This window comes from Salminus brasiliensis, chromosome 11 (assembly GCF_030463535.1).
Source record: "Salminus brasiliensis chromosome 11, fSalBra1.hap2, whole genome shotgun sequence".
Lineage (NCBI taxonomy): Eukaryota > Metazoa > Chordata > Actinopteri > Characiformes > Bryconidae > Salminus > Salminus brasiliensis.
Genome location: NC_132888.1, coordinates 19,173,899 through 19,182,430, shown reverse-complemented (window position 1 = coordinate 19,182,430; position 8,532 = coordinate 19,173,899).

Genomic DNA, 8,532 nt, shown 5'->3' with positions numbered 1-8,532 from the left:
TGTGTGAAGCTATGATAAATGTACAACACTTAATAAAGTTAAGTTAAAGGACTGTTAGGGCCGTGTGTGAGAGACGGTGTGATGATTACTTCCAGAATGTGCTAGTATTAAAAACATTCTTCCCTCTACAAGTGAAATTCCCAGTGCTAGTTGCTGCAGCACAAACCCAAACAATGATCAATCCACCCCCTGCTGAACAGTATAAGAGATGTTCTTTTTGAAGAAGGTTTTTACCCCCCAATCCGATCTGAATCTCTTTGGCTATGTTCAGACTGCCAACCCAAATCTGATTTTTGGCATATTTAGATTGTAGATTGTTTTTGGTAGTCTGGATAGCAAGGGGCCACATGAACTTTGGTTTTTGCAACTCCACATTTGAAGGTGGTTTGAAATGATTGCAGTAATATTTATACAATTTGTCTCAGCCTAGACGCTTAAGTTGCTTAGACAGGATACAACAGCGAAGCTGAGGTATTTGACCTCTTTAGCTGAACTCGTACCTGCGCACAGGGGGTGCAGTATGGGGGGAAATGGCGAGGATGAATGTAAATATCTGTGACCAACAGGAGCTCTTAAAATGCATTAACTGAGTTTACTGAGAGAATAGTTAGAGTTGTGGAGCTCGGTGTAATATCTTTTAGTGAGGCCCAATATTCCTGACCGCGCACCCCTGCCGACCCAGAACACGCTAACACGCTACCACCCTGTCAGTGTCACCGCAGTGCTGAGAATGACACACTACCCACATCATTACTGCTCTGTGGTGGTCCTGAGGGGTCGTAACCATTGGAGAATGCGGTAAAAGCAGGCTAAGAAAGTATACTAGGAAACAGATGAACTACAAACTGCCCTTATTTGGTCGAACGTAGAAACAAGGAGGTGGTGTAAATGTTATGGCTGATCAGTGTGCATGCTTAGAAATCTGCACTCATAGACTTTACCTGGAATCATAATCACTGGAGCATTTTCTAAAAATGTTTCATAAGTGATCAAACAGATGAGTACGCTGGTTAATCATAATAACCAACCTGGCATGGCATGAACAACCTGTTTCCATAAATACAGGCAGCACTGAACCCAGTGTGGGAAAGTAACTGTAGTGCTAGCTTGGAGCTAACATATCATTCCGTCAAGCACTGAAAGGCTCAAGCAGGTGTTTTTTTTTTTTTTGCAGATTTGTACTGTTCTGGTGTTGGTGTGGTGCTTGATGAGCAGCGTAGCAGTGTATGAAACGCAGCACATGCTGATTTATAATGGTCTGGTGCTGGCTGTCCAGCAAAGCAGTGCTGGAAATGAAGTATAATCTGGTGTCTGCATGTTCGGCACTGTATGTTTGTCAATCAGCACAGCAGCACGCATGCGCAGTAGTCGTGAACGTCGCAGTCGTGAATGAGAGAGAGCTTGTTTTTAACTTTCTTTTTTTTTTATTCCCGATCATGAAAAAAAAGAAATCTGTCAGGTCACGGTAGTTGAATGTATTTTGTTGAGCTAGTCTTCGCACCCTTGAAAGAAAAAAAATATGACTTTTTTTTTTACTCTTCACCATGATCGCAAAAACTAGTCACATATCAGCATATTTAAGGACTTCCAATAACGCTATGATTTCAGTGGTGCTTACACATAAAAAAAAAATCTCAAGAACTTTTTTTTTTTTACTAAACTAATTTAGATCCTCAGCCTAAAACAAGTCGTTTTAAAAACACTGCTACATAGAAATAATCTAACCGAGCAGGTGGGGCAACACCTACAGTACAGTAAGAACAAACCCACCTGAGAAATGATTCACAGTATCTGACCACGAACGCCCAACTCCACCTGCAATACTAGCGTCAACCACCAGGTGTCCACCTGCACTACCACCCCTGTTTAATACTATATACAGTCTATTAGCGCCACCTAGTGTCCAACGTTATAATGTCTTCTGCAACGTTTTTGAGTATTTCAGAGCTTTTCACAAGTTTTTAATTACTCTTTTCTCGTAAATGTCCAACGGGACCATGATAGCAACTAATCTCAAAGAGAGTCTAGTTGCAATCTTGCAAAGAATGACACGGCAAGATTCTCAGTCTTTGCAAAAATGTAATCTGTGACTTGGAGTGATAACAAATTGTCTTTAGAGGAGAGAGACGGCAAACTTTAGTCTTGTAAATGTTTTTTTTTTTTCAGAATGTTTAGCATTAGCCAACAGATTAGTGAACTCGGCAGATAAAGTTTTTGTGTGACAGCTCAAAGGCTGGGGAGACCTTTGCTGCTTAAGGCCTTTGGCTGCAGTCCCTCAAGTCCATTGTCATATGTCCTTGGTCAGGTATTAATAACTGCCGCCTCTTTCATCCTATGGCATTAAAAAGAACAAACAACTCTAGTATCCATTAATACAGAAATTAGCTGTTAGGGGACATAAACCCAGAAAAATATCAAGTGCAGCCACACTCGAACAAAATAGTTATTCTGTACGGCACATGGATTTGTTTTCTGGCAAGATACAACTATCAGTAATAAATGTAATACTTAAATAAATAAATAAAATATTTTGATGTAGCTCAAGAGAAGTGTAAAAGAGTTTCTTCCAATGTTATGTTGTAATCTGGAAACCAATGCACCACATACATGGACTTATTTAACACAAAATAATCATTACTCAGAAATTCAAGCGTGGAAGCAGAGTATAGCAGAGAGCATATGTCCATATCCTGGCTTGTTCAGTTGTTTGATCTGTTGATCGGTTGATTGCATTTGGCAGTATCCATGTAACCATATAATACACATAATAGCCCTTTAGCGCTCCCTATGTATCAATCCATATACCCACACAGGCACATTATCGGACACTATTATATTCCACTCATCTACCAGCACTCTAATCTGTTTACCTCATTTGTGCCCTGCCCACAAGATGCTTATTAGAAATGATCCAGTTTGATTCTCTTACAGTGCTTTGACCAGATACACCCATCCCAGTGGTTGTATATCCACACAGGGAGCAATGATTAGAGGTAAGACCTATCTTAGCTATATTTACTTATCTTAGTAAGACTTATTAAGCTATATTTCTTTCTTACTGGACAACATTTTATGCACACATTTGCCACAGCCTCTTGAAACATTTGAGTTACACAAATTGTCTGCAGGTGTTTTACATCTCTGTATTTGAGTAAGTTTTGACATGACATCTGACCTCAAACCATGACATCTTATAGGGCAAGACTGATGGGTGTGATTCATGTCTTACAACACCACATCAGATTGATGTTTTCAGTTGTACGATAGGCCTGTGAAACTAATCAAAAAAATAAAAATAAAACTCAGTGTAGTGCTTTCTGATAGCCTGTCTTATAAGATAACAATGTTAAGATTGTAAAGTGTTGCCGTCATGCAAAAATCTTATTTTTTTACTTTTTGATTCATAAATTAACAGTTAAAATCTGTGTGTAAACTTCCAAAAGTGGTTTATTGTACATATTGCAGACCCTATGTAAATAAATATTTTTTTTAAAGCACTCAGTGTTAAGATGTATAGAGAAGATATTGTATAAACAGTGTATTATTGTTCCCAGCATTCTTAGCAGATTAGCTGAGATGGCTGATTTTGTTTTAGCTGTTGTAACCATATTAAGTGTTGTAAGTCTATATTCATGCTATGTGGCTGTTTAAATATACATAAAGGATAATGAATAAAATTCCTTGCTTGTTGTAAGGGTGTGACAATACAAAGATGCATCTTCAGGGAGCCAAAAGAGCTGATTAACCGATTTCATTGCAGCCAAAAAGTTCCACATTAACTTCATTAGTTGAATTTCTATTTTTTTTCTTCTTCTTCTGATGGCCCATGAGGAACTGCACTTTTACAGAACTGTACAAGTAAAATATCAGAAAGGAATGCATATGATTTTTCAAATATTTTGACTGTGCTTTTTCCTTATTTGCCATTTCTAATGCCATTCAAATGTCAATTTATTTATTTCATAATTTCATTTGAAACAAGAGAGCTACATGCAGAGCTTTTAACTGCATGTATGCTTGGATCTCATTTATGATTTACGAAAACTGTGCCCTCTCACAGGGCTTTTGCAGAACCCTGGAGGCATTCACATCTCCATTCTTTTCCTGTTCCTGTTTTTTGGCAAGTATCTCATCTGAAGCATTGTGTAACCTTGCAACACAAGAACAAGAGAGCTCTACTAGCTCTACTAGCACAGCTTCATGCATGCTTTCTCATTTAGGGTGGCTTGCTTATGCATATAGAAGACCCCCTAAACCAACTTTCAGCGATCAGCTGATCTTCTGGTTGGTGGGCCAAGAGTTGAGAGTTGAAATGAAAATAAAAAAAGTGCTGTTTAAATGCTTGTCTAGATCTGAGCCAGACAAAGACGAGAAAAGATCTTCAACATAAACTTCAATTAGTTTAACAAGTCAAATAACCAATGTAAAAATATCGTAACAGCACACAAATAGGGATGGGCAATCTTCAAACACATTTACAAAAGTTCATTCCTCTATTTACATTAAAAACCACAAAGTGGAGGGTGCTGTAGGAGCTTGCTGATTGGTGTTGTCATGTGCTGAATACAGGTGTGAAAACAAAAGGCCTGCAGAAGATGTTTCAACATTGTCTATCTAGACCAGCAGTTCCAAAGTGTCTCATAGTTTTAGAGAAGCAGGTTCTTTTACTCTCTTTAAATCTTATTAAAGTCTTCTAAACTGCCTTACCAAACTAAAATCTGTTGTTTTTGGTAAATGTATGTTTGCTCACTTGCATTAGTATATAAGTTAGTGTCTTCTTCAAGTTTTCCATTCCACCATGAATTAAGAAGCACAGTTAGATAAAGGATCATCTAATCAAGCCCTTTTTTTGGAGATATTAATAGAGAAAATGCCTAAATTAATCCAAATAAATTAGTTCTGATCATAGAAGTTGCGGTTGTAAATAAAAAATATATATATATATTTTAAGGAGACAAGCTGTTTGTAAATTATTGTAAATGATAAATAATAATCATTTAATAAAACGATAATGATAATAAAACTTTAAATACAGTAAGGCTTTATTGTGAATTAATAGGAACCTCTTAAGATGCTCTGAGGAAAAAGGTTCCTCAAAGCACCTTAAAAAGTTCCTCCACAGTTACAAACTGAAGAACCTCAAAGTTCCTCAAGGATCTAATACTTCTGTGTAGTCTGTGGTCAAGCATGCATGTCGCATATATGTGAATGTTGGTCTTCAGCTGTAGTATTTGCAGTGTGTAGTAGTGCAAATTTTACCCAAAACGTGAGGGGGCAGAAAGCTGGCTGCAGGTGATCGTCTAGCAGCCTCAGTTTGGGCTGGTTTGTACCTGTCAGCTTGGTGTGACTGGGCCCAGAGTTGAAATGGGCGTGACCAATTTTTTAATGGACTATCTGAAGTGGGTTCAGCTCTTAGATCACTCACAATGTAACATACAGTATGTGTGTAATGAGAATGCTGCAAATTATATATTTTATTAAGAAAGCAGAAAACAAACATCTGTGAGCTCACTTTCAATAAATGTTAACTGCATTTCCAGATACACACTTTGGAAAGAAGCAGGGGGACTTTGGCATACTAACACCATGCATCATGAAAGATGGAAGGCTCAGGATTGATTGTTTATATCCACCATGCAATGACAACACACCCTTTTGAATGTGACTTTAGAAATGACAATGGAGATCTGCTTGGCAGCTCAACTACATCTGTGTCAGGAAGAAATTCGCCACCTGATTCTAAATGAAACTTGGTATGATAAGACCATACACTGTATGCTGACTCGACGAAAAAGAAGAGAGGTGAAGGCGTTAACTGTGAAGCATGTTAAAGGAAAAGGTAAGTGTCAAAAAAAACTTTCATGTATGTAACGTTTTAAAAATTATTGGAATGTGATGAGATTGAAATCCTGACAAACCAAAGCCTGATTTCACACTAGTATATTCTTTAATATGTCTTTGCAAATTCAGATCATGCCATCAGCATACACTACATATACATATAGGGGTCTCTTTCTAATTGTACTGAACGTTATTTTTTAAGGCCTGTACAATCTCAGATGTAGCAGTTTCTCTGAGCATTGCACAGCCTGACCTTGGGATGAATTTACTGGGATGTCCAATCCTGGGAAGATTGGTAACTGTCTTGAATGTTTTTCCCTTGTAAATAATCTTCTCAATGTAGAATGATGGACTTTAAATTGTTTGGAAATGGCCTTAAAACTTCCCAGAAAACCCTTCCCAGATTGATCATTGATCATTTTTTGTGACATTATAGAATTCAACAAGACTTCACTTTGTTTTTCACATGACTGTAAGTAGATTATGCCTGCGAACACCAGCATGTAATGGGTTTCAATGTGATCCAAAGGTCTTTAGCTTGTAGATGTTGCTGACCTATAGTATGCATATGTAGTTCTTACAGTACATGTATAGTATATATAGTGAGAACTGCAGACTGAGCAAACCAAATTGTGACATGTGCAGAGAAACTCCCTGGATTGTGAAGAAGAAACCCTAAAAGGAACCAAGACTGTGTAGCTTAATAGTAGATGACACAGACAATTGTGGGGACAATTGTTTCAGACTTGGAGACATGTAAGATATGGGAGCATGACAGGCAAGTCAGTTAAAAAAGAAAATAAACTTCTTGAAACCAAATGGACATAATGCAAAGTTTAGATGTTAGAGGGTAGAAGTGTCTAAAGGAACCTGATGGAGCCTGGTCATGTGGTGGTTGGCCTTGTTTACTAAGGGTAGTAGCTCGATTATTATGGTAAAGAGAACCTCTTGTTGTGAATTGAGTCAAGTGACAGAATGGTGCCATGCTGCTTGGGTCAAAGGGTTGCGACGCTGGCTTACACTTGTGCATCAACATAGTGATGTCACCGCACAGACTATACATCAGTTTTTTTACTACAGAAATGCCAAAACCATGTCCTTCGGCTGCTGCGCTGCTGATACATGAAGCACAAGGATTGCTGTGGTCAGCAGCCCTACCAACTATGCTAAAGATTCTTAACTAAGGCATAAGACCTGTTTTGAGTTTGCTTGGATGTCACGTTGACTGATGTATCAGTAATGCTATATTTTCTTTAATTCTATGTGAAAACATTCTATCTGAAAACAAATCTCAGAAAATACTGTATTTAAACATGTATACAAAGTATCCTGTTGACACAGAGTGTGTATTTTCATTCCCTTCTAATAGACTGACAGCCTGACCTGCTCCCATATTTGACCATGGAGTTGTCTAGGAAAAATTAATTGATAAAATATTCAAGTTATTTACTCAATATTAGTTAAATGAACCTTACTTCTTGATGACTGATCAAGTTTCAAAGTATGTATTCTCTTTGCTACATGTCATTCTTCATCAAACACTTTTTTATATGGATTCAAAACAGATAATTGACTCACCTGTTCCTTCTTTTGCCACTTTTACATTAACATAAAGAGAATCTTTAAATTATGTTCAAACTCAGTATTTGTAAATGTAGATACTTTGAAGATAGCAGAGACACAGACAGTCTCACTCATTTAAAAGAAAAGCCCAAAGTGAATGTTTAAATTATGGTATTTCATTAGGCAGTAAACAGTTATTTACACGCAAATGGACACACCTCCACAGTTTTAATCTGAATATGTATATTTGTGTTTTTAAATGAACAAATACATGATTTAGCTTATCAATCTATTAAATCTAAGTTCAGCTCTGCATTATACATATTGGACGCGAATTTCTAGTCAAGTAAATACAATACATGAACACTGTAATATATGACACAAAACACAAAATTATCTACTTTACTTATGGTCCTGAGGTTTGTCCATAGGAAGAGAGAAATAGGAAACAGGCTAACAGAAGTCAAACCAACATCCATGGTGAAATCTTATTAACGCAAACGCAAAAAAGGAGTCTCTGTGAATGTATAATCATATTAATGATTAACCATATTGATCAAACTCTTTCAGTCTTCTAATTTACTGGAAAAATAGCATCAAAAGTATATAAACCTAGCACAAAAAGTACGAAAATTTGTGTTTATTAATTTGTTGTGTTTTACTCATTTAACAAACAGGAGCCTCAGTAGCGTGTGGAAGAACCATACACAGCCACAACAGCCTGGCACTTCCTCCTCATGCTGGTCACCAGCCTGGTCACACACTGCTGTGGGATGGCATCCCATTCTTCAACCAGCATTTATCACAAGTCAGCCAATGTGATTGTGTTGGTCACTCTGAAACATCCCACAAGTGTTTAGTGGGGACTGCTGGCAGGCCATTCCATCCTCTCCACTCCCAAATTCTGGAGGTAGTCTCTGATAAACCCTGCTCTGTGGGGGCGAGTGTTGTGCACATTACATTTACATTTATGGCATTTAGCTGACGCTCTTATCCAGAGCGACTTACAAGGTTACTGGTATTACAGAGGTGGGCCAATGTAGTGTTAGGAGTCTTTCCCAGGGACTCTTATTGGTGTAGAGCAGCATAGTCACCCAGACCGGGAATCGAACCCTGGTCTCCCACATG